General features: G+C 41.4%; 1 protein-coding gene across 2 annotated transcripts in view; it reads left to right on the top strand.

The window, feature by feature from the left end:
* The first annotated feature begins 18,952 nt into the window (after positions 1-18,952).
* SEC16B (SEC16 homolog B, endoplasmic reticulum export factor) overlaps positions 18,953-25,618 on the top strand; it is a 61,582-nt gene continuing 54,916 nt past the window's right edge. Inside the window, exon 1 of one of the 2 annotated variants that reach the window (XM_078000589.1) lies at positions 18,953-19,068. The gene's annotated coding sequence lies outside the window, so the exon portion shown is untranslated. The remainder of the gene's footprint in view (positions 19,069-25,618) is intronic. The other variant, XM_078000632.1, reaches the window with a different exon arrangement.

Raw genomic sequence — 25,618 nt, 5'->3', positions numbered from 1 at the left:
ATCAATCCTAGCCTCCCAAAGTGCTAGGATTACAGGTGTGAGCCACCGCGCCAGGCCAGCAATGACTTTTCAAATCTCTTTTGTTTGTAAAAGTGATGTGAGGGGAAGACCTAATTAAAGAAACAAATTCTGGCATTTCCATTTGTTCTCTTCCATTTTGCTTCTTCATCAGAGCTTATTGGTAGATTGAAGGTCTGACTTGGAAATTAACTTGTTTCTAGAACTGTATCCTTGTTGAGGAATCATGTAAAAAGTGACTTTTTCACCTCTTTCTCTCTGTATTTAAAAACGGTCATTTTCTTGAACTTTGGTGAACTACATCATCATTTTAAAAATGGCACTGTTAAAATAATTACAACAATACCATATGGTCACTGGAAAAAGTCAAACAACCCAGAAATTTATAAGTAGAAATTGTTATCCTATTTTTCCTCTTTCTTTTTTCATTTCCATTCTCCAGGGAAAGTACTGCAAGCAATTTGTTGTTAGTCTTGAGTCTTGCAAACCTTTTTAAATACAGCCCCCACAACCCCCCATAAACAGAGATTTTTTTTAAAATAAAGATATACATATATAAGCTTTAAAAATAGTATGCATACTGTTCTGTAATGTGCTGTTATAAATTAAAAATATAGACATTCATATTAGTATAAAGAGTTATCTTTTTAGCAGCTGCTTAGTATTCCATAGTGAGGAAATATATAATACATAATCATTTCCTTATTAGTGAACTTATTCACATAAGCATTTATCAATGTGCCTCTATGTGAGCAAAAGTTTACAAATCTAGTGGGGGAGACAGACATTAATCAAATATATAAAATCATGCTAAACTGGTGCCATCCGAGGTCTAATGGAGGAATTCAACTCAGGAAGGTCAAGAAACATTCCCTGAGGAAAGACCTTTGAGCCTCTATCTGAAGATGGAAGCTTCTAGGAATTTAATCCTAGCGATTTAGATATGGAAGAAAGGGAAGAATATTCCCGGACCCTGTGGGTAGTGAAAGCACAGTGAATAAAGGGAGCTGAAAGAAGGCTGGTGGGGCTGAAGCTTGAGAAGCGAAGGCAACTGTTGTGAGATGAGGCTGGCAGTGGGGACCAGGTTAGGCAGGGATGTGCAAACAAGTTATGGGAGTTTTGACTTTACCCTATAAGCAAGGGCTGCCACTGAAGTGCTGTAAGCAGAGGGGGAACAGGGGCAGCATGACTAAAATGGCCTTTTGGAATCCCTTCAACTATAGTGGGGAGAAGGGATTGGAGAGGAAAGGACAGCTAGGAGTTCATTAAAGTCCAAATGAAAGATGTTGTATCTTGGACTAAGGTGGTAGTGATGGGGAAGGAGATAAATGGACAGAAGGGAGAGCTGTGCAGGAGATGAAAATGAAAGGATTTGATGTTAGATTGGATATAGGGCTAAGGAGGAGGAAAGGAGAGGGAAATGTCAAGATGACTCCTAGCTCCTAGATGTTTGAGAAGAGGGACATCAAAATTGGGTTTTGGCAGTGGAGAGGGGCTATGATGGGGCAAAAGGTTAAGTTTTGTAAATACTGAGATTTATGGGACATGTTAAATACCTGCCCGGGGTTCAGAAGAGAGATGTGGCCTCGAGATACAACTTTGGGAATCATTTGCATGAAGGTAATATTGATGTCTGTGGTGTGGCTGACATTATCCATGGAGAGTGTGTAGAGTGAGAAAAGAGTAGGGTATAGACTAGCCTTGAACATGTTTCCTTTCAATAGAACCATGGAATGAATATTTCATAACTGTGCTGTTTACCACTAAAAGTCTTAGAAGGGGTAGTTTGGTGATTTAAAATAAGTGCCAAGTGAACACAAGGAAGGATGCATTGCACAGTTGCAAAAGCACCATCCTCTTAATGAAGGGCCAGGGACTGGGGCTCTAATTCCAGCTCTTTGATCTTGGTCTAGTTACCTTTTCTACTTTTTTCATGTGAAAAATAAGGATCACATGTTTTCTCTACCTTGCGTGGTTCATGTGAGGGTCAAATGAGATAAGGTATGTAAAAGTGCTTTGCGAGTTATTTTCATAATAGATTACAAGGTTGACTTTTACCAGTGTATTTAAATTCATTTCAGAGTTCATTTCATTTTATTAGAGCAAAAGACGTATATTTCTTTCAGCATATGCTGGGTTGACATGGAGCAAAAGAATTGTTTGATTTTTAAAATGGTCCCTCAAATATTTTTACATTTTAGCTAAAGTCATTGTGCTTTTTTATACAGAAGAATAGACAGAGTGATGGGAGCCCAGTGATCTGATGTACCTCAAAGAATTACAGAGCCAGACAAGGTCTAGAGAAGGACATGTAAGTTGATCAAGAGGGTAGAGAGCATTCTTTGTGAGCGATGATAAAAGAATTAGAACTTTTCATTCTGGAAAGAAAGACACAGGCTGAGGGGGGAATATGATTGAGATTTATAAGATAATGAAAACCTAGTATAAAAATATGAACGTATTAAATCCCAGAGCATAAGAACTAAGGACAACTTTAACATTTTAAAGCAATAGTTTTAGGGCAAAGCAAAAATAGCACTTTTTAACAGAAGGAGAGTAAACATATAGAACATATACAACAAAAGCAAATATTGTAAGAGATTTATATTGTTAGAGGATAGATCCATAGGAGATTATAAAATGAAACCAAAACTATTTGGTTAAATCTCGCTAATCTGTTAGGATGATGATAGGGAATGACTATTAAACTTTCCTGCCTCTATCTGGCATCCTTATCTAAATCAAGATTCCTGAGTGTACTTGCTGGAGAGCAGAGAGCACAGAATTTGGGCTCAGGGGCCTGGCTGCAAGTATTACCTCTGTGACCTTAGAGAATCATTTCTCTTCTATGTACCTCAGTTTACTCATCTATTAACAAAAGGAGGAGGGAAGGTAGTATCAACTAACTATTATGAGAGATTCAAATGAAGTGATGTTTCTGAAAGTGTTTTGTCATTGATAAATAGGTTTATCCTTTAAATTTAAGAATTTCCTCTTTTATTGTATCATTTCCAGTTCTATGCCCTTCAGGTAGGATGAGCTTTACTGTGCCCTTCCTGACTGTAGCCTAGTGAGGGAGCAGTACTCACAACTCAGAAATAGAGAGGATGGAGGGCAGGGAAGAATCCCTGGTCCTCTAGGGAGGTGGAGAAAGTACAGACACCCCTTTTCTGATACCCCTTTCCCTTTCTGGGAAGATCTGGTGGGTAAACTAAAGAACTAAAGGTAGGGAGAACTTTGCAAACATCTTTCTTGTCCTTTAGATGTTTTGGGTGATAAGATGCCACTTAAAAGATGGGGAGTGTTTGATCTTGGGTAACTTCCAGGAGCTTAGGAACCCTGAAAAAGGCCAGTACAGGAGCTGGATGAGAAAAACCATGGGTACTTGTTTCCTATGGCTATCATTGGTTTAGGATTTAAGGGAGAGAGAAAAATATTGTAGTTCACCAAAGCTGATGGAGATCTGGGAGCAGGGGAAGCATGTCTTACCAGGAGGATCCTTTAAGCTCCATGTGTATCTCTTGGGAATATGACTTTGACAGAGGGGGTAGACAGTCGCAGGAAGAGAGAACTGATAACAGATAACTTCCTATCTCTTCCATAGCAGATACGAATTACTTCACCTGACTTTCAAGCACTACTTCGTACAATCTCATCTGATCTTATTTCCCATGTGGTGTAGTGGAAAGAGAATGGCTCATGAGCTAGGAAACCTTGGATTTGAATTTTTGCTTCACCACTAATTAGGTCTGTGAGCTCAGTTTCCCATGCATAAAGTGATGATAATAGTAATGGCCTTATCATTGGGTTGCTATGAGGATCAAATAAGATTATATTTGTGAAGCACTTAGCATAATGCCTGGCACATCATAGACCCTAGATAAGTGCCAGCTTTTGTCATGACCCACCAGTACCCTCTTCTCTAAGGAGACTGCTAGACTATGAATTCTATGAAAGTGGGGACTGGGATGCATGTTGTCCACCATGGTGTCTGTGGTGCATGCCAGAGCCTGGAGGAACAAGTTTCCCTGTACCAAGATTCTGTCATTCCCTTTCTGTGCAAGTTGTATCCATTCAGGGCCCATTTGAAGGCTCATTTCCTCAGTGAAACCAGCCTATATTGATCTTTCTTTCCTCAGAACTCCCATAGCAATTCAGTCCTCAGATCACCATAGATTCGCATATTTGACTTGCTGCATTGTATGTGTTAGTCCTTTCCTTCAATGATGCTCAGCAAACGGTGAAACTTGCTATAATCCACGTCTTGGATTAGAGATGTGACCAAGGAGTCAATTCCTTAGATGCTGGACTTCTATTATATCTGATACTTTTTCCCCGGCGTGGGATTCAGTGCAGGAAAGTGCCTGTCTTACCTCAGACCTGAGGGAAACCTACTGTTTTCATGTGCTGCCTTTGACATGTGACACAGTGGGGGGCTTTGCAGGAACCTCTCCCTTGGATGGAAACATATTTTCTGGCGCTTACAACTAGAGTTCCTTCCTCATTCCTAGAACCTTTGACTTGATGGAAAAGCTGTGCAGGGCGTTCATGTTATTGCTAATTTGTCACAATAAACATAAAACAGTGCTCAGAATATTTTTCTCAATATTAACACAGCATTTACATGTCAGAATATTTTTCTCAATATTAACACAGCATTTACATGTCAATTAGTGCCACTTTCACGTAACATACCACGCTTGCTTAAAAGATTCCCCTTCCTTTCCTTTTGTTCTGAAAATTGCGAGAGCTAGTGGTAGAAGGTGCAGGTTTGCTGAATTTCTTCGCCCCTTTCTTCTCTCAAGAAAGGGTGAAGGGCAGTGCCTTTCTGGAGGCAGTGTGAGGAAGTGGCACTAGCCCTTGCACATCTCCTGCTTTGCATTTCTGCTCATGTCTCAGGTCCATTTTCTGATTCCAGGCCACCCTTTACAGATCTGATGGAGCCAGGAACCACTGTGATCCACCAGGGATACCTCCCTACAGCTTCCAAGTCAGGGTCAATAACCTGCTCTTCCTATAGAACAGTTCTCTTTTGACTTCAGCTTGTAAAAATTCTGATGTATTTATTAATTTCATTTTTATCCTCTCTTTTGCTTCAAAGGTTATCTTTTTTAAGTTAAAAATAACCACAAGGAGACCTTGTGATCCTCTTCTCACTGACCCAGATATTTTAAGAGCAGTTATTTTAAGAGACTGACAGCCGCTTCTCATCTGGGGATTCAGGCCAGCTCTCAGGAGCTGATGAGCTAAATGTAATAATAAAATATTAATCCTATTTCCCATACATGAACTACTCTTCTTGTTTTCCCTTACCTATCCAGACCCTACTCATCCTTCAGGGCATTGTAGAAAAAGCCTTGGAGTTGGGGATAAAGACTTGTGCTCAATTCTCGACTTGGAAATTTTTGCTATCTGACCTTGGGCAAGTCACTTCATGTCCGTGATTCTTGGTTTCTTCACCTGTAAAACAGGAATGCTGAGACTCTCACAGGGTGAATGTAGAGGGTTTAGGGTCCAGCCAGCCTGGTGACTGGAATATACAGAATGGAAATACTTACCAAACTCCAGAAAGCCCAATTTGAGTAATCCTCAATCTTTGATCTCTCCTATTTTTGTATTTCTGTGTTGTTGAGTCTATCTACATCATGCAATTTAACAATTAACTATACCGTGTCTTTAACATGTGGCTCTAGTTTCTTCACATCCCCAACTAGTGGCTAAGCACAGGAGGGCGCTGTGCATTTTATTTTTCTTGTGCTAACATTGCAATATTAGGCACTTAATTCTTGATAACTGATGGATGGAGTACATTACCCATTTAACGAAATTTGGGTTCTGCCATACAACACACGTTATTTTTGTTGTCTTGATGGATTCAATTTCACTGATTGTTGCTAATGATGAGCTAGCAGGACATTTTTTAGGCTTTCATTCTCTTGTCAAATTGTGGTTTCTCATCAAATATATGCAATACGTGTATTCAAAGACACTGCTGACCTGCTATGAACAGAGAGTTGACTTGTTTACCCACTGTGGGGATGCGTTTTCCTGGTGGAGCTTTGTTTTCTCTCTCAAGCGGGTTTGAGGAGGCCCATGGAGCTGTGTGTGTGCCTGCTGAGACTGTCTTTCCCCTGCCCTGACACACAGGGCCAGAAAGGAGGCCTATGGCTGACCCTCTTCTGGTTGTGACACGTTCTCAGTGGAATTCACAGTGGCCCAAAGAGCCGGTGTCATTCAGGTGGGAACCCCATTCCCGGATGTCACATTGCTTTCACCAACTGCCTGCTGTGGGTTGAATTGTGTCCCCCAAAAGATATGCTGAAGTCCTAGCCTGTGGCATATGTGAATGTGACCTTATTTGGAAATAGAGTATTTGCAAATGTAATCAAGTTAAGATGAGGCCATACTGGATTGGGGCGAGGCCTAAATCCAGTGTCTGCCGTCTTCGTGAGGAGAGAGAGGGATGTGGCTGCACAGAGGGAAGATGGCCGTGTGAAGATGGAGGCAGAAAGTGGGCTGATGCAGCTACAAGCCAGGGAATGTCAAGGCTGGCTGGGAGCCACCCGAAGCCAGAAGAGGCAGCGAAGGGTTCTCCTCTAGAGGCTGCAGAGGGAGCGTGACCCTGCCCACACCTCAATTCCAGACTTCCAGGCTTCAGAACCGTGGGAGAATATATTTCTGTTGTTTTAAGCCACAAAGTTTGTGGTAATTTGTTATGGCAACCACAGAAAACTAATATGCTGCCCAAGAGTCTAAATAAAATACAAAAGAGAGGCTCTAATTAGAATAGGTTACCTACCTTCCCCTGAAAGGCCTTGATCCTAGTCCCTTTGTGCCCTACCTGGTGATTACCTGAGTATAAGGTTCCCGGGCCTTTCCCCTACACAGCTCTGTATGGTTCCTTATTTGACTTCATCTCCCAGGTGCCTGAGCCCCCGCCCCTTCCTCTATATCCTCAACCTCACTGTTATGCTCTAAATGATGCCTGACTAGCTCCTGGAGACAGGGGGATACCCCTTAAATGTACCGGGGCCCGATGGTGGGGTAGGTATCCACATTGCTCCTCGTGGCCACTCCCAGGCTATTGCTTCTCCCTAACCCTCCCCCAAGCTTGGAAGCGCAGGCCATGGGAATCTGTGTAAGCCTCTTGTGCTGTGGCCTCCCACCAGCCTGCTGTCACTCTTCCCACTGAGTGAAGCTTTGAGCCCCTGCCGGCTCTCCTTTGCTCTTTTCACCTCTTCTCTTGGTGATTGCATTGTCCACAAGTCAGTCAGTCCCACCCCTAGCTGCACTTTACAATTATCTGGAATTATCTGGGTTAAAAATGCCCACCATTAAACTTCTCTCCTCCTCTTTCCCTGTTTCTACCCAATTAAACCCGAATCTTTGGGGAGTTGGAGGCATGTGTATTTTTATTTTATTTTATTTTTTGAGACAGGGTCTCACTCTCTCACCTAGGCTGGAGTGCAGTGGCACCATCTTGGCTTACTGCAAGCTCTGCCTCCTGGGTTCAAGCAATTCACCACCTCAGCCTCCCGAGTAGCTGGGACTATAGGAGCACACCACCATGCCCGGCTAATTTTTGTATTTTTTGGTAGAAACGGGATTTCACTGTTGGCCAGGCTGGTCTCAAACTCCTGACCTCAAGTGATCCACCTGCCTCAGCTGCCCAAAGTGCTGGGATTACAGGTGTGAGACCCCACGCCCAGATGGCACATGTATTTTTTAAGAGCTCCCAGGTCATTCTAGAATGTGGCCAGGTTTGAGAAGCTGGTGATGCAAGTAGTATTCTGGCCTCTTGATTTCTTACCCTCCTTAGTGCCAGCAGCCCTTCCTCCTGCCTCAGCTACCCACTCTCAGTCATGCTGTGGTGACTGGCTTTCCTAGTACTTGCTCCAACCTCAAAAATGTTGATTTCTGGCATCCCAGTCTGACCACCACCTCCTCACTTCCAGTTCCCCCACTCTAGAACCCCAACTCTGCCCATCGTCTGGCATCCCCAGGTTCCCTAATCCATATACTTTTTCATTGTCCATCATGACCCTCAGGCTCCCCTTTTTTCCTTCCTTTCCCAGCCTGAGTCTGTGGTCCCTGTTCAACTCCCTGGCTCTCATGTTTCTCTGATGCTTTCCGCTGGCAAACCTCAGACCTGATAAAAATCTACTCACCAATTCAGGTCTGCATCCAGGCACCAAATCTCAGAGTGTGGCTGGATAAAAATACATAGCTGGCTTACTGGTCTTAATTTTATGCACAGAGTGCAAGTGGATTCTCAGTGGTGCCTGGCAGTGCTGCCTCATTTCCCTAGTTAATTCACTTTCCTATTCTTTGAGAGGCTATTTTATACCTTCTCTCTCCAAACCAACTCCCTCTAGTATCTCTGCCTCCTCACTCTTCCAAAAGGCCCAGCTCATTTCTGCCTCCAGACGTTTGCACTTACAGTCACTCTGTCTTCCACATTTCCCCCTGCCATTCTTGCCATGAAAAACCCCTCACTGGATTCATTTCCACTTCTCAAAGAAGTATTCCCTGACTCCTCTGCCTAAAATAGCCTCCCATCCGGGCCCTAATGCTCTCTATCCTCTGACCCTTCCTTATGCACTTACCCTCGCTGGCATTACATGATGGGTTTATTTTTGTTCACTTGTCTCCCTCCTTCCCTGGCGCCTAGGCTCCATGCGGGCAGTGCCCTTCTGGTCTGTTTCACCTCTACGCCAGGGACAGTGTCTGGCACACTGCCAGCTCTCAGCAAATGAACCAGTGAATGGATCAGCACAGGGAAGGGTCTATGTTGTACATTTTTGAACTTCTGACTTGGTTGGAAGTATCAACAGGGATTAAAAGTTCAGGCTCTTGATCCATACTAGACCTGGACTCAAAGTCTGGTTCTTTTTTTTTTTTTTTTTTTTTGAGACGGAGTCTTGCTCTGTCACCCAGGCTGGAGTGCAGTGGCGCAATCTCAGCTCACTGCAAGCTCCGCCTCCCGGGTTACCCATTCTCCTGCCTCAGCCTCCTGAGAAGCTAGGACTACTGGTACCTGCCACCTTGCCCGGCTAATTTTTTGTATTTTTAGTAGAGACAGGGTTTCACCGTGTTAGCCAGGATGGTCTCGATCTCCTGACCTCGTGATCTGCCTGCCTCAGCCTCCCAAAGTGCTGGGATTACAGGCATGAGCCACTGCGCCTGGTCGACTCAAAGTCTGGTTCTATCCTTGCTAGCTGTGGGCCATTGAGCAAATTACCCACCTTCTCTGAGCTTCAGTTTTCTCACCTGTAATAGAAGGGGCTGGATGACAATAGCTACATCAAAAGGCTACTGTGTGTATTGCATAAAGTTATATACATATAAAAAACAGCACAAAGCTGACAAAGTGTAAACACTCAACAATTGTTAAATAATGGCATAACAATTTACTAATTACTATTAGGTTAGAGCTATAGGCCATAGGCTGCAGCAATTGTCTAAATGCTTTACTGGTAATGATTCAATCACTCTTCACAACAACCTTTGAGGTAGTTACTACTAACCTCATTTCACAGATAAGGAAGCTGAGGCCCAGAGATTTTCAATGATTTACCTGATAACATGGAACTAGAGAGTGGCAGAACCAGGACCCAGCCTGGCAGTGTGGCTTCAGAGCCTGCACACATAACCATTGTGATATACTGCCTTCGCTCTAAAAAGGAGTTTTTCACATTTTACATAGTCACTCCTGGGGAGTTCAAGATGTTTTCCCAATACTTGACTCAGTCTTGTGATGGGTAAACCTGAGATTTCTCATCTATTGTAAATAAGTAATTTAGCTTAAGTAGTGGAGCTTACCGTTCTTTCAAGAAGAAACAATTACACTTATTGTTTTCTGCCAAGGGTTTTGGTTTAGTGAAGTCTGAGCTAATACTTCCAATCTGCTGGTGATATGGGAAAGGATGTGCCTATGAGACCCAAAAGGTATGTATTTAGGAGTACATCAGTTATTGCATTGTTTTTTGTCTGTTTTTGAGATGGAGTCTGCTCTGTCACTAGGCTTCAGTGCAGTGGTACAATCTTGGCTCACTGCAACCTCCGCCACCTGGGTTCGAGCAATTCTCCTGCCTCAGCCTCCCGAGTAGCTGGGACTACAGGCCTGCGTCACCACGCCCAGCTAATTTTTGTATTTTTAGTACAGACAGGGTTTCACCATTCTGGCCAGGATGGTCTCGATCTCTTGACAGCCCGCCTCTGCCTCCCAAAGTGCTGGGATTACAGGCGTGAGCCACCGCGTCTGGTCCAGTTATTGCATTTTTCACTTTGATTTTGGTTTGTTTTTGTTTTAGAAATGGGGGTCTTGTTATATTCCTCAGGCTGGTCTCAAACTTCTGGCCTCAAGCAATCCTCCTGCTTTGGCCTCCCAAAGTGTTGGGGTTACAGGTGCGAGTCACTGTGCCTGGCCTTTATTTTTCTTTTTGTTTTTTGAGATGAAGTCTCGTTCTGTTGCCCAGGCTGGAGTGCAATGGCACGATCTTGACTCACTGCAACCTCTGCCTCCCAGGTTCAAGTGATTCTCCTGCAGGTTTATGAGTATGTGGATGTACGCTTTTTGCACATATTCCAAATGTATCTCTTTTTAAGTAGGGGAAATATTTGGGAAATGAGACTGCAATATTCTCTCAGGATTGGTGGTCACAAGTTCCATGTAAACTAAAGCTCAATATTATCAACAAGAGCCTGTGTAGTACACATGTTCTTAAATATGTGCAGCATTCACAGATAACAAATCTTTTAATATTCCTTCTTATTTCTTTTTTCACTAACCTTTTTTTCTCCACCACGCCAAGTTAATTTGAATTCATCTCCCACTGCTGACCTCTCGTAGCACTTAATGTTGATATCACACACTTGGCATTTGTTTACATTGTGCTCTTTATGGAGATCTACTTGCATCCTTAATTTCATCTAGTTGAGTAATTATTAACAACCTAAAGGAAAATAAACTAATTGCAAGACAAGATGGCAAATGCAGGCCATATTTAATTATTCTTTGCATAAATCTCAGGAAGTGCTCTTTGCATACAAAGCAAGAATATGGTAATTATGAGTGTCTTTTCTAATTATAACAAGCCACTTTCCACAAGATCTGTTTTTAATATTTGCAGCACGATGTTTTGGGATCTTTGAGAGCCAAAAGTCTTGAGTTCTACTGTGCGACCTTGGTAAGTTATTTAACCTTTCTGAATCTGTAATTTATTTAATTTTTTGAGACAGGGTTTCATTTTGTTGCCCAGAATGGAGTGCACTGGTGTGATCACAGCTCACTGTAGCCTCAACCTCTTGGGTCCAAGTGATCCTCCCACCTCATCCTCCCAAGTAGCTGGGACAATAGGCACACCACCATGTCCGGTTAATTTTTGTATTTTTTATAGAGAGAGGGTTTCGCCATGTTGCCCAGGCTGAACTCCTGAGCTCAAGTGATCCGCCTGCCTCAGCCTCCCAAAGTGCTAGGATTACAGGTAAAAGCCACCGTGCCTGGCCTGAATCTCTAATTATTTCTATCTAAAATTATGGGTTGAATTAGAGATAAATGCTACGGTTTGATTGTTTGTTTCCCCCCACATTTAATATGTTGAAATCCTAACCCCCAAGGTGATGGTATTAGGAGGTGGTGACTTTGGGATGTGATTAAGTTATCTGGGTGGAACCCTTTTGAATGGGATTAATACCCTTTCAAAAGAGGCCTGAGGGATCTCAGTCATCCTTTCCACCATGTGAGGTTACAGTGAGATGTCTGCATATGAGGAACAGGTCTTCATGAAAGACTCAATTTGCCATCCTCTTGAGCTTGGTCTTTTGAGACTCCAGAACTGTGAGGACTAAACAGCTGTTTGTAAGCCACACAACCTATGATATTTTGTTATAGCAGCCCATACAAACTGAGACAAGATCCTTTAGGATTATAAAAAATTTTTAGGACTCTACTTTGAATTATTTTTATAGTGGAAGTAAAAGAACATTTCTTTTTAAAAAGTTATTTCTTTCTTTTTTTTTTGTTATTATACTTTAAGTTCTAGCACACACGTGCACAACGTTCAGGTTTGATACATCGGTATACATGTGTTATGTTGGTTTGCTGCACCTATCAACTCATCATTTACATTAGGTATTTCTCCTAATGCTATCCCTCCCCCAGACCCCCAACCCCTGATAGGCCCTGGTATGTGATGTTTCCCACCCTGTGTCCGAGTGATCTCATTGTTCAATTCTCACCTGTGAGCGAGAACATGCGGTGTTTGGTTTTCTGTCTTTGTGATAGTTTGCTGAGAATGATGGTTTCCAGCTTCATCCATGTCCCTACAAAGGGCATGAACTCATCCTTTTTTATGGCTGCATAGTATTCCATGGTGTATATGTGCCACATTTTCTTAATCCAGTCTATCCTTGATGGAAATTTGGGTTGGTTCCAAGTCTTTGCTGTTGTGAGTAGTGCCACAATAAACATACGTGTGCATGTATCTTTATAGCAGCATGATTTATAATCCTTTGGATATATACCCAGTAATGGGATTACTGGGTCAAATAGTATTTCTAATTCTAGATCCTTGAGGAATTACCACACTGTCTTCCATAATGGTTGAACTAGTTTAGACTCCTACAAACAGTGTAAAACCATTCCTATTTCTCCACATCCTCTCCAGCATCTGTTGTTTCCTGACTTTTTAATGATTGCCAATCTAATGGGCGTGAGATAGTATCTCATTGTGGTTTTGATTTGCATTTCTCCGATGACCAGTGATGATGAGCATTTTTTCATGTGTCTGTTGGCTGCATAAATGTCTTCTTTTGAGAAGTGTCTGTTCATATCCTTTGCCCACTTTTGATGGTATTGGTTGTTTTTTTCTTGTTAATTTGTTTGAGTTCTTTGTAGATTCTGGATATTAGACTTTTGTCAGAAGGGTAGATTGCAAAAATTTTCTCCCATTCTGTAGGTTGCCTGTTCACTCTGATGGTAGTTTCTTTTGCTATGCAGAAACTCTTTGGTTTAATTAGATCCCATTTGTCTATTTTGGCTTATGTTGCCATTACTTTTGGGGTTTTAGTCATGAAGTCCTTGCCCATGCCTATCTCCTGAAAGGTATTGCCTAAGTTTTCTTTTAGGGTTTTTATGGTTTTAGGTCTAACATTTAAGTCTTTAATCCATCTTGAATTAATTTTTGTATAAGGTGTAAAGAAGGGATCCAGTTTCAGCTTGCTACACATGGCTAGCCAGTTTTCCCAGTACCGTTTATTAAACAGGGAATCCTTTCCCCATTTCTTGTTTTTGTCAGGTTTGTCAAAGATCAGATGGTTGTAGATGCGTGGTGTTATTTCTGAGGACTCTGTTATGTTCCATTGGTCTATGATATTGGCTATTTTGGTACCAGTACCATGCTGTTTTGGTTATTGTAGCCTTGTAGTATAGTCTGAAGTCAGGTAGCATGATGCTTCTAGCTTTGTTCTTTTTGCTTAGGATTGTCTTGGCAATATGGGCTCTTTTTTGGTTCCAAACGAACTTTAAAGTAGTTTTTTTTCAATTCTGTGAAGAAAGTCATTGGTAGCTCGATGGGGATGGCATTGAATCTATAAATTACCTTGGACAGTATGGCCATTTTCACGATATTAACTCTTCCTGTCCATGAGCATGGAATGTTCTTCCATTTGTTTGTGTCCTCTTTTATTTCACTGAGCAGTGGTTTGTAGTTCTCCTTGAAGAGATCCTTCACATCCTTTGTAAGTTGGATTCCTAGGTATTTTATTCTCTTTGTAGCAATTGTGAATGGGAGTTCATTCATGATTTGACTCTCTGTCTGTCTATTATTGGTGTATAGGAATGCTTATGATTTTTGCACATTGATTTTGTATCCTGAGACTTTGCTGAAGTTGTTTATCAACTTAAGGAGAGTTTGGGCTGAGATGATGGAGTTTTCTAAATACAATCATGTCATCTGCAAACAGGGACAATTTGTCTTCCTCTTTTCCTAATTGAATTTGCTTTATTTCTTTCTCTTGCTTGAATGCCCTGGCCAGACCAAACTATTCAACACTATGTTGAATAGGAGTGGTAAGAGAGGGCATCCTTGTCTTGTGCCAGTTTTCAAAAGGAATGCTTCCAGTTTTTGCCCATTCAGTATGATATTGGCTGTGGGTTTGTCATAAATAGCTCTTATTATTTTGAGATATGTTCCATCAATACCTAGTTTATTGAGAGTTTTTAGCATGAAGCGCTGTTGAATTTTGTCAAAGGTCTTTTCTGCATCCATTGAGATAATCATGTGTTTTTTGTTGTTGTTTCTGTTTATGTGATGGATTACATTTTTTGATTTGCGTATGTTGAACCAGCCTTGCATCCCAGGGATGAAGCCCACTTGATCATGGTGGATAAGCTTTTTGATGTGCTGCTGGATTCAGTTTGCCAGTATTTTATTGAGGATTTTTGCATGAGGGATATTGGTCTAAAATTCTCTTTTTTTTTTTGGTTGTGGTCTCTGGCTTTGGTATCAGGATGATGTTGGTCTCATAAAATGAGGTAGGATTCCCTCTTTTTCTATTGATTGGAATAGTTTCAGAAGGAATGGTACCAGCTCCTCTTTGTACCTCTGGTAGAATTCAGCTGTGAATCTGTCTGGTCCTGGACTTTTTTTGGTTATTAATTAGTGCCTCAATTCTAGAGCCTGTTACTGGTCTATTCAGCGATTCAACTTCTTCCTGGTTTAGTCTTGGGAGGGTATATGTGTCCAGGAATTTATCCATTTCTTCTAGATTTTCTAGGTTATTTGTGTAGAGGTTTTTATAGTATTCTCTGATGGTAGTTTGTATTTCTGTGGCATCAGTGGTGATATCCCCTGTATCATTTTTTATTGCATCGATTTGATTCTTCTCTCTTTTCTTCTCTATTAGTCTTGCTAGCATTCTATCAATTTTGTTGATCTTTTCAAAAAACCAGTTCCTGGAATCATTAATTTTTTGAAGGGTTTTTTGTGTCTCTATCTCCTTCAGTTCTGCTCTTATCTTAGTTATTTCTTCTTTCTGCTAGCTTTTGAATTTGTTTGCTCTTGCTTCTCTAGTTCTTTCAATTGTGATGTTAGGGTGCTGATTTTAGATCTTTCCTGCTTTCTCTTGTGGTCATTTAGTGCTATAAATTTCCCTCTACACACTGCTTTAAATGTGTCCCAGAGATTCTGGTACATTGTGTCTTTGTTCTCACTGGTTTCAAAGAACATCTTTATTTCTGCCTTCTTTTCATTATTTACCCAGTAGTTATTCAGGAGCAGGTTGCTCAGTTTCCATGTAGTATTGTGGTTTTGAGTGAGTTTCTTAATCCTGAGTTTTAATTTGATTGCACTGTGGTCTGCGAGGCAGTTTGTTGTGATTTCTGTTCTTTTACATTTGCTGAGGAGTGCTTTACTTGCAACTATGTGGTCAATTTTGGAATAAGTGCAATGTGGTGCTGAGAAGAATATATATTCTGTTGACTTGGGATGGAGAGTTCTGTAGATGTCTATTAGGTCTGCTTGGTGCAGAGCTGAATTAAAGTCCTGGGTATCCTTTTTAACCTTCCGTCTCGTTGATCTGTCTAATATTGACAGTGGGGTGTTAAAGTCTCCCATTATTATTGTGTGGGAGTCTAAGTCTCTTTGTAGGTCTCTCAGGACTTGCTTTATGAGTGTGGGTGCTCCCGTATTGGGTGCATATGTATTTAGTCTCATATTTCTTCACATTAACATAGTCTACTATTTCTTGGAGGCTTTGTTCATTTCTTTTTATTGTTTTTTCTCTAACCTCGTCTTCTCGCTTTTTTTCATTCATTTGATCTTCAATCATTGATACCCTTTCTTCTACTTGATCGAATCGGCTGTTGAAGCTTGTGCATATGTCACGTAGTTCTCGTGCCATAGTTTTCAGCTCCATCAGGTCATTTAAGATCTTCTCTACACTGTTTATTCTAGTTGGCCATTCGTCTAGCCTTTTTTCAAGGTTTTTAGCTTCCTTATGATGGGTCTGAACATGCTCCTTTAGCTCAGAAAAGTTTGTTATTACTGACCTTCTGAAGCTTACTTCTGTCAACTCGTCAAAGTCATTCTCCGTTCAGCTTTGTTCCATCGCTGGCAAAGATCTGCGATCCTTTGGAGGAGAAGAGGCGCTCTGGTTTTTAGAATTTCCTGAATTTCTGTTCTGGTTTCTCCCCATCTTTGTGGTTTTATCTACCTTTGGTCTTTGATGTTGGTGACCTCCAGATGGGGTTTTGCTGTGGATGTCCTTTTTGTTGATGTTGATGTTGATGCTATTCCTTTCTGTTTGTTAGTTTTCCTTCTAACAGTTAGGTCCCTCAACTGCAGGTCTGTTGGAGTTTGCTGGAGGTCCACTCCAGACCGTGTTTGCCTGCCAGTGGAGGCTGCAGAACAGCAAATATTGCTGCCTGATCCTTCCTCTGGAAGCTTTGTCTCAGAAGGGCACCTGCATATATGAGGTGTCTGTTGGCCCCTACTGGGAGCTGTCTCCCAGTTAGGCTACACGGGGGTCAGGGACCCAGTTGAGGAGGCAGTCTGTCCATTCTCAGAGCTCAAATGCCATGCTGGGAGAACTGCTGCTCTCTTCAGAGCCGTCAGACAGGGACATTTATGTCTGCAGAAGCTGTCTGCTGCCTTTTGTTCAGCTATGCCCACAAAGGTGGAGTCTATAGAGGCAGAAGCCTTGCTGAGCTGTGGTAGGCTTTGCCCAGTTCGAGCTTCCTGGCTGCTTTATTTACCTACTCAAGCCTCAGAAATGGCAGACACCCCTCCCGCAGCCAGGCCGCCACCTCACAGTTTGATCTCAGACTGCTGTGCTAGCAGTGAGCAAGTCTCTGTGGGTGTGGGATCCACCGAGTCAGGCACAGGAGAGAATATCCTTGCCTGCCAGTTGCTAAGACCTTGGGAAAAGTGCAATATTGGGGCAATAGTGTCCCGTTTTTCCAGGTATAGTCTCTTACGGCTTCCCTTGGTTAGGAAAAGGAAATCCTCTGACCCTTTGTGCTTCCCAGGTGAGGTGATGCCCCCCTTGCTTTGGCTCACCCTCCGTGGGCTGCACCCACTGTCCAACCAGTCCCAGTGAGATGAACCATGTACCTCAGTTGGAAATGCAGAAATCACCTGTCTTCTGCATTGATCATGCTGGGAGCTGCAGACTGGAGCTGTTCCTATTTGGCCATCTTGGAATGGTTCCTAAAAAGCTATTTTTGAAACAGTTCTACAATTCTGAAATTTTATCAAAAATCAGGCCTTTTCCCTATTTAACATTGAGAACTTCCTCCATTCCAGGGTAATAAATACCTAATACATATGTGCCTTCTGCTTCATACTTGTATGTACTTCATACACAGCCATTAAGGTGACTGAAAACTTGAATTTTCTATAATTTTCCCCGTTAAAAAAAAGCTTATGTTGTCTATATAATTAAGATAATTTAACATCCAAGTACATTCATATGCCTCACATAATTTTTTTTTTTTTTTTTTTTTTTTTTTTTGAGACAAGGTCTCACTCTGTCACCCAGGCTGGAGTGTAGTGGTGTGATCTTGGCTCACTGAATTCTTGACCTCATACCTCTCAACCTCAGCCCCCCAGGTAGCTGGGAGCACAGGAGCACACCATCACACAGGGCTAATTTTTATAATTTTAGTATAGATGGAGTTTCGCCATATTGCCCAGGGTGATCTCAAACTCCTGGGCTCAACTGATCTGCACGGCTCGGCCTCCCAAAGTGCTGGGATTACAGGCATGAACCACCTTGCCCAGCTCACTTCATTTTAATTCAAAAAAGTGGCTGAGAAATACATAGTGAACTCTCTTGTGTTCTAATCATGTAAGATGCATTGGTTATTTGGTCATTGATCAATAAGTGCTTATTTCCCAGTTTTTGACTGGTGCTAAAATGCAGGGATTGGTTGATCAATTCTAAGTCTCCTCTTTTCTGCAATTGGTAGTTTTTAAAATAATCTCTGAGTCACCCCTGGGGGCACTATCTGAGACAGTATGGATTGAACAGCACTGTCAGCAACATGCTCTGGGATCCCTCCCTCTGTAGAAAGGACGTGAAAAGTTGACCTGCCTTTGACAACAATCTCAAAGGAGGGAAGGGCTGTGTGAGGTCTGGGCTGGAAGAGGATTTTATATTTTCTCTTTTGCATGGCTTGTCTTTTCCAAATAAGCAGGAGACATCTTTAGGGTTCTTTTGTGTGTTTGGAACAGAGAGAGGAAAAACCCAGATCCATTTAAGATTCAGCAGAGGGCTTGGAAGCATAAGAGTTCAGGCAAGTTACCACTTGTCAATGATTCTTACATAATAAAGACAGCTTTATTATTTCTTCTGATTACATAGTCTTCTTTGATACCTACACACTCAAAAATAATCTGAAATAATTCTGTATATGCATATATAATGGCATGTGGGATAATATACCTTTTCACTCAATAATATGTCATAGACACCCTTCCAAGTCAACTGGCATAGCTTTATTATTTGTTATTAGATATCCTAATGCTTCACAACATAAATATCTCATAATTTATCCAACTATTTCTTTATTCATGAGCATTCACATTTTCAGTTTTTTGCTACTCCAAACTAACACTTTTATAATGAACTAACATCTGTAATGCTGAGTCCCTAATTTTCACTTTTTCAATGTCCAATCCTGATGGAATTTTTTTCCCAATTATTCACCTGCTGTCCTGATTGTTTAGGAATTCAATGTAATAGTTAGGCTCTCTGTGGAATTCTCATTCAGAAATACAAAGGGGAGTGTGTGGTTTCTTTCTGTAATTTCAGAGAGTGGCCTCTTTTATTCGGACCTTCTCAATATGGTGGTCAGATCATGTTTCCAGCCTCAGGAGCTGCATATTAAGCCATTCCGATGGGAAACTGCTGCTGAAGCAGAAAGGTTCTGGGCAGCTGACGTGGCAACACAGTTTACAGTATCTGCCAGCTGTGAGTAACAGCAGGCTGTCATGATGGGATATAGCAGAAGCAGCAGCAGCAACTCCTGATTTAGGGGCAATCGATGTAAGTACTTATTTTCACCATTAACCAATTAACCCAAACCAAATGCAAACTGAAGAATGCTAAGAGGGGATACAGTTCTCACTAGGGACCCCTTCTAGCAGACTCATTTGAGAAGCATTTGGTCTCAACCAGAATAAGAAGGCATTAAGCCAGCACATGGTTTTCAGCAAAATGAAGAACTTCACAGGGTTCTGTTTGAAAAAACTAATTTCAGCTGTGGCTAATGCCAGTTTCCAACCCTAACTCCTTGGAGCTCCTTCATACTCTGGCAAAGGCTGTTCCCTGGGGGCTGGAATGGATTGTTAATGTGCAAAAGAACACGTGATTTCAACTTACCAAAAAACTTTAGGCAGGTTTGATTACGGGAAGATGAAAGGAAGCTTAGCAATTACAGCATTTGGGGAAAGGAGAGAGCCTGTTAAATATTTTAAGGAGGATTCAAGTTGGTTAAAACTGACTTAGAGGCAATGTGGAAACTTTTGTTCTCAAGCTATATAGATGACTAGGGGTGTGGTGCCTGCCAACCCCATGACAATGAAACTCTGGCTTGGATTTCTTTACGAGAGGTGGCTCTGTGGCTGCTGTTCCCAAGGCTTCCACCCTGGAAGTCATGTTTACAGTTTCTAGTATTTTCAGAGTTCATAAACCATGTATTTACGGGTTGGTGATTTTTTTTTTCTTTCTGTTGAGACCTTTTACTCTGATGTTCGGCTCTGCATAAAACCTAAGTGACCAACAGCGGCTTAACCTGAGTGTGGTTAACTTATTGATAAACAGGTATTTTTGATTGTCACCTCTCTATGTGGGGTGAACAAGATGGAAGAGGTGGGTCACTGCCCCTGAGGAGTCTGCTGCCTAGCAGGAGTAACAGATATTATAAGAGGAGAAATGAACTTTGGGCTGGGAGTCAGGGGACCTGGATTCGGATCCTGGCACTGATCCCAGTGAACCATATGGCACTCTGGGCTTCAGTTTATGTGCTATAAAATGAATGCATTGGGATGGATAACCTCTTCAGTAATTGATTGCTCACCTAATGTGAATTTTCCCCTTGCTGAACAGCTTCTCACACAGCATTACCTTAGCTCCACATCCAATTCAGGGACAGGCGCTTTATTTCTAAAATGAATCTCACATGTCACCAGCCAGGCCTCATCAGATTGAGATATTCTATAACAGAAACTTGAAGGATTCTCCTAGATGGGCCCATTTACAGTGTAATGTTGATAGGTAGAAAGGTTGCTTTTGAGAAAGATGTCTTAAAGGGAGCAATTCCACAGACTCATCTTAAATATCTATTTCTGTTTTTAAATGGTTATTGATTGGAACAAGTACCTTTTCAACTGCTGCTGGCTTTTGAGAGGCAAAGACACAACAGCCTGACTCTTAAGAAAATGAAATTGCTTGAAATAAGTGTGACCCATAGACTTAAGGTTTGAAATAAATTTAACTGAGTCAAAAAAAAAAAAAAAAAAAAAAAAAATCAGCCAGGCTGTGGTTTCAAGTACAATGGAAAATACCCACCATTGGCGGCCATGCAGTGCAGCCTCAGCTTCCCAGAACTCCTCACCATCAGTTCAGTCCTTTTTGACTTTGGAAGTTGTGGGAGATTCATAACATGTTAGTAGAATGATGGATCAAATCCATTTTTTAAAAGCACAATTTTTATGTAGACTTATTGTCCATCAGCCCTGCTAGCCTAGCTCACAAAATTATCTGCATGGGCATTCATACCCTTGCTGCCTGCCTCCCTTCCCCAAGACAGAGGTGTACTTCCTGACCCAGAACAAATCCCTTCTCTTGGATTACGTATCCCCATAAGCCTCCTCTGGAACCACCACACTCATCACTTAGTTCCTTTATTCTGGCTGTGTCTTCAGTCTTTCCACTGGCTTTCTACCGGCTTTCCACCACAAGTAAAAACATCTTTAAGTCTCTCCCATTTTATAATACACCAACTGACTACCCACCAAACCAGCCAATGAGCAAACACAATCCCTCCTTACTGTTCTCTCCCTTTTCTGACCCTTTCACCAACCCCACTGGCGTCCTCCAGTGGGCACTTTCGAGTTCTTATGTAATTTGATGTCTTACTGTGTTTGTGGTCTTTATGCCTTTCTTGACAGCCTCTCCTCCCTTGGTTGCCTTTGATGCTGTTCTGACTTTGCCTTCTTAGTCTTCATTGACTTCTCTTCCTCTGCTTTTTACCTTAAAGTATTATTTTCTTATTTTGAAGTATGTGCTCTTCCTTGACAATCTCATTCATATCTGAGATTTTAATTACGGTTTGTATGCTGATAATGCCTAAATCAAAGCACATACAAATCTTCAGGAAAGAAGCAAAGTATAAATAAATGAACACCGCCCAGCACAGATGCGTGTCTCTGCAGATTTCTCTTGGGAGCTCTTGACTCATATTTACTGCCTAAGACACCTCCAGTACATTTTCCTGCAGGCACCTCAACTCAGCATGGCCCATCCTGAACGTAGCTTTCTCTTAGTTGGCTGCCTTTCCCTCTGTGTATAATAATGTATGTAACTTCTACCCTAACACTTACCACATTTTATTAAAGTGATTAGTTTACTTTATTTGTCTCTCCAGTTAATGGTGAAAACTTGAGAAATAGAATTATGTCTTTATTTTTGTATTCCTAATGCCTACAACATGAGGCACATAATAGTTATTCAGTCATTAATTATTGAACGAATAAATGGTGGACAGATGGCTGCTTGCTGCAGTAGGTTGACATTCTGTGTCAGTCAACCCAGTCAGTGAGAAACATTGCTCTTTCACAGTAGTTCATGCATAAGTTCTGGGTGCATGCTTTTTGGAATGTCTCTGGACATGTGCTGACTGCTGGGTTAATCACCATGGCCAGGGAGATGCAAGACTCTTACTGTCCAGGTCTAAATTTTGTGCCCATTCTTAGAGCAAGAGATGGGGTCAGTCTCACACATGACAGATAAACTGAGAGGGGGTAGGGAAGTTCATAAAAGTAAAATTGATAATTTATTACCAGAAGCCAGAGTACAGGATGCTGGCAGAAATGGCAGGTATTCATCATAACTGTGTGCAAACCCCCTGGCTTTTATCATATAACTGCTATGATAAAAGCTAAACATTGGGGGTTTGCACATACTTATGATGAGTACCTGCCATTTCTACACTCCACTCTCCTTGTCCAGGTGCCAAGCAGGGACAGTCTTCCGTACCAACTCTCAACTTTTCTTTGCATTCTAAGCTCAAATCACATTAAGCATAAAACCCATTATGATGCTGCAAATGTACCAGGTCTTCCTTCACCTTCTAGCCCTTATCGTGTCTGTTCTGCCCAGAACACGTTCTCTCTTGCTCTCCTTTCTCTCTTTCCAGGATAATGCACTCTCATCCTTCAGGTCTCAGTTGAGACAGATTTTTTTTTTTTTTTTTCAGAGAAACCTTCTCTGGTGAGGGTTGATACCTTTGTTGTGCATTACATCTGCTTCTCATTGTCATCCTCTCCTAGCACTTATCATTGGAATTGCCTGTCACCTAGGCTGTGTCCCCATTAGGCGCTAAACTCCAAGAAGAGAAGGAACAAGTTCACCTTGCCCATTTAGTGTGGCCTGAATTTAACACCTAAAATGATTATTGGCACATAGTAGATAAGAAATACACAATAATGAAGTACTCCTGGGTTCCCACCCGTTTCTTGGTTAAGAAAAGGCTTTTCTCCCATATGAACTGAATAAATGAAGGTCTTCATTTATTATTTCATAAATAAATGAATTAATATTGTCTAAAATATTATTTGGTGAATGGAGATAATTAAAAAAAAATTATCCCAGGGATGAAATTATACCGCAGTTGGATTCATTTAGCAACATTATTTATTTAATGAATGACATCTGGATCAGAACTAGGACATGGTGTCACAGTGTCATAATGTTATGGGGCATACAGAATATTGCATCCTAAGTGTAAAAGGGAATACGTCTAGCAAGCTTGTACAGAAACTACATTGCAGGAACAGTGTTGCATGCAGAGAATCTACAACATTCATTTATGGGATGCTCCCAGAAAATAGTGAACTTTAGCCATCTCCCTTGTAATGACTGCAGACACATATGCTTAGTGATATGCTTTGGCTGTGTCCCCACCCAAATCTCATCTTGAATTCCCACATGTTGTGGGAGGGACCCAGTGGAAGGTAACTGAATCACGGGGGCAGGTCTTTCCCATGCTGTTCTCATGATAGTGAGTAAGTCTCACGAGATCTGATGGTTCTATTAGGAGGTGTTTCTCTACTGAAGCTGTCTCTTTGCCTGCTGCCATCCACATAAGATGTGACTTGCTCCTCCTTGCCTTCTGCCATGATTGTGAGGCCTCCTTTGCCATGTGGGACTGTAAGTCCATTAAACTGCTTTCTTTTGTAAATTGCCCAGGCTTGGGTATGTCTTTATCAGCAGCATGAAAATGGACAAATACACTTAGAAAATCATCTTGTTGTGCCCTTCAGTGTCCTCCAGAACCTGAAATTTGAACTTGGTTTTTTGGCATCATAAGGGACTTCTATGGAAATTGCCCTGCTGTGATAAATTTAGCATTAGCACTGCTGGGGAGCTTTGCTATATTTGCAGTCACTCATTCCAGACTGGTAGAGCATGGGATGTGAGTGCCATTTAAACACATGTATGCATCCACACTGTACACACGCATGGGCCATTTCTGTACATGGAGCAGTGGGCAGAGCAGTAGAACCTGCAAAATGGTATGTACCTTTATTAGCTGACAAATGGGACAAGGAGAAATTGTCCCATTATTTACTATCTATCTATCTGTCATCAGGTTGAATGAATCTATTTACACTGACTGATAATTTTGAAGGTTATAGTTATTATATTCACATGAAATAGATTTTAAACAATTGCATTTTTGTGTTAAATATATTACATGGCTATTACTAAGCCATATGCTCTTTTGAGCAAAAGCATTCCACTAGAAGACCTGCGGTTGATTTTCCTCTACTTGATGACTGATATTGACACACTCTGTGAATTTGGTAAAAGTATCACTTTTATTGCCTCTAAAATGGACGTTCTACTGATGCCACTGGGTAAGGAAAATAATGAACTAAGGATAGGCATCTCTGGGAAAGATAAGCTATGACTGCAGTGGATTATTATGATGACAGACAGGGCAGAATAAAAATTAAAAACAATAACTTCTGATTAGATTATGTCAATAATAAAGAATAGCTAATATAAAATTTAAATATGAACTGCTATGATAAAAGCTAAATAAGAACATATACTCTGAACAGCCTATAAATTAACTCTTCTGCTATGCTCTTTATTTATTTATCTATTTGAGACAGGGTCTTACTTTGTTACCCAGGCTGGAGTGCAATATGTTCATAGTTTCTTGCAACTTTGAACTCCTGGGCTCAGTGATCCTTCCACCCAAGCTTCCCAATTAAGTAAGACTGCAGGTGTTAGCCACCATGTCCAACTATTTTTTTTCTTTTTTGTAGAGACAGGGTCTTACTATGTTGACTAGGGTTTCTTGAGCTCTTGGCCTCAACAATCCTCCTGCCTCATTCTCCCAAATTCCTGGGATTGCAGGCATGAGCCACCATGCCCAGTTAGAAATAGTGCTATGCTCTTTTAAACAACATTGACAACAACCATTTGTTGGACACTTACCAAGGTGCAGGGACTGTGCGGAGTGCTTTTCCTAGATCATGCATTCATTTATTTATCAAATGCTAATTGTGCACCTCCTACAGGCCATGCACAGTACATTATCTCATTTATTCTATAACAACCTTGTGAAGATACTCATCATTACATACTCATTTAGCAAATGGGGACACTTAGGCTGAGAGGTTAAATAACTTGCCTGAAGGCTCACAGCTAATCAGCGGAGGCATTGGAACCCAAATCCAATTCTAACTGCAAAGCCTGAGCTCTCAATTCCCATAGTGTACCAAAGTCATGAGCTTTGTATATAGTTTAGCTTCTCACACCTTTAACAGAATGTAAGGAACCTGAAAGAGAGAAAAGCAAAAATTTATGGAAAACCCACTCCTGTAATTAAAAGGCACTTTCTATGGTGTTTTTCCATATATCATTTCATCTACCTCACAGCCCTTTTAAATGAGATTTCATTTTTAAAATATAATTTAAAAATTTAATTTTAAAGATGGGCTCATAGAGATTAGGCAATTCTTCCAAAGGCACATGACTAGCAAATGGTGTAGTTAAAACCAAATCCAGGTTTCATTTTCTATTTTCTTTCCTTTGGACCTTGCTACTTCCCAAAATGACTAAGGAAAGGACAGGTTTTAAGGAGATATAAACAAGATCGCAGCTCTGTACCCAGAGAGGAGCAGACTTCTGAGTGGTATGGGGGTGGTCTATGCTATTCAGACAGCTGCAATGAGGGTCTGAGTCACGTATGGGACTGTAAAATACTGGGGTGTGTTTCTGTACGGAGCCTGACGACCTACCTTCCTTGAAGGACAAATACTACCCATCTCAGGTAAACTGAGAGTGTCACTAGCCCCCT

Source organism: Macaca mulatta, chromosome 1 (assembly GCF_049350105.2).
Source record: "Macaca mulatta isolate MMU2019108-1 chromosome 1, T2T-MMU8v2.0, whole genome shotgun sequence".
Lineage (NCBI taxonomy): Eukaryota > Metazoa > Chordata > Mammalia > Primates > Cercopithecidae > Macaca > Macaca mulatta.
This window is presented reverse-complemented; position numbering and strand designations above follow the sequence as displayed.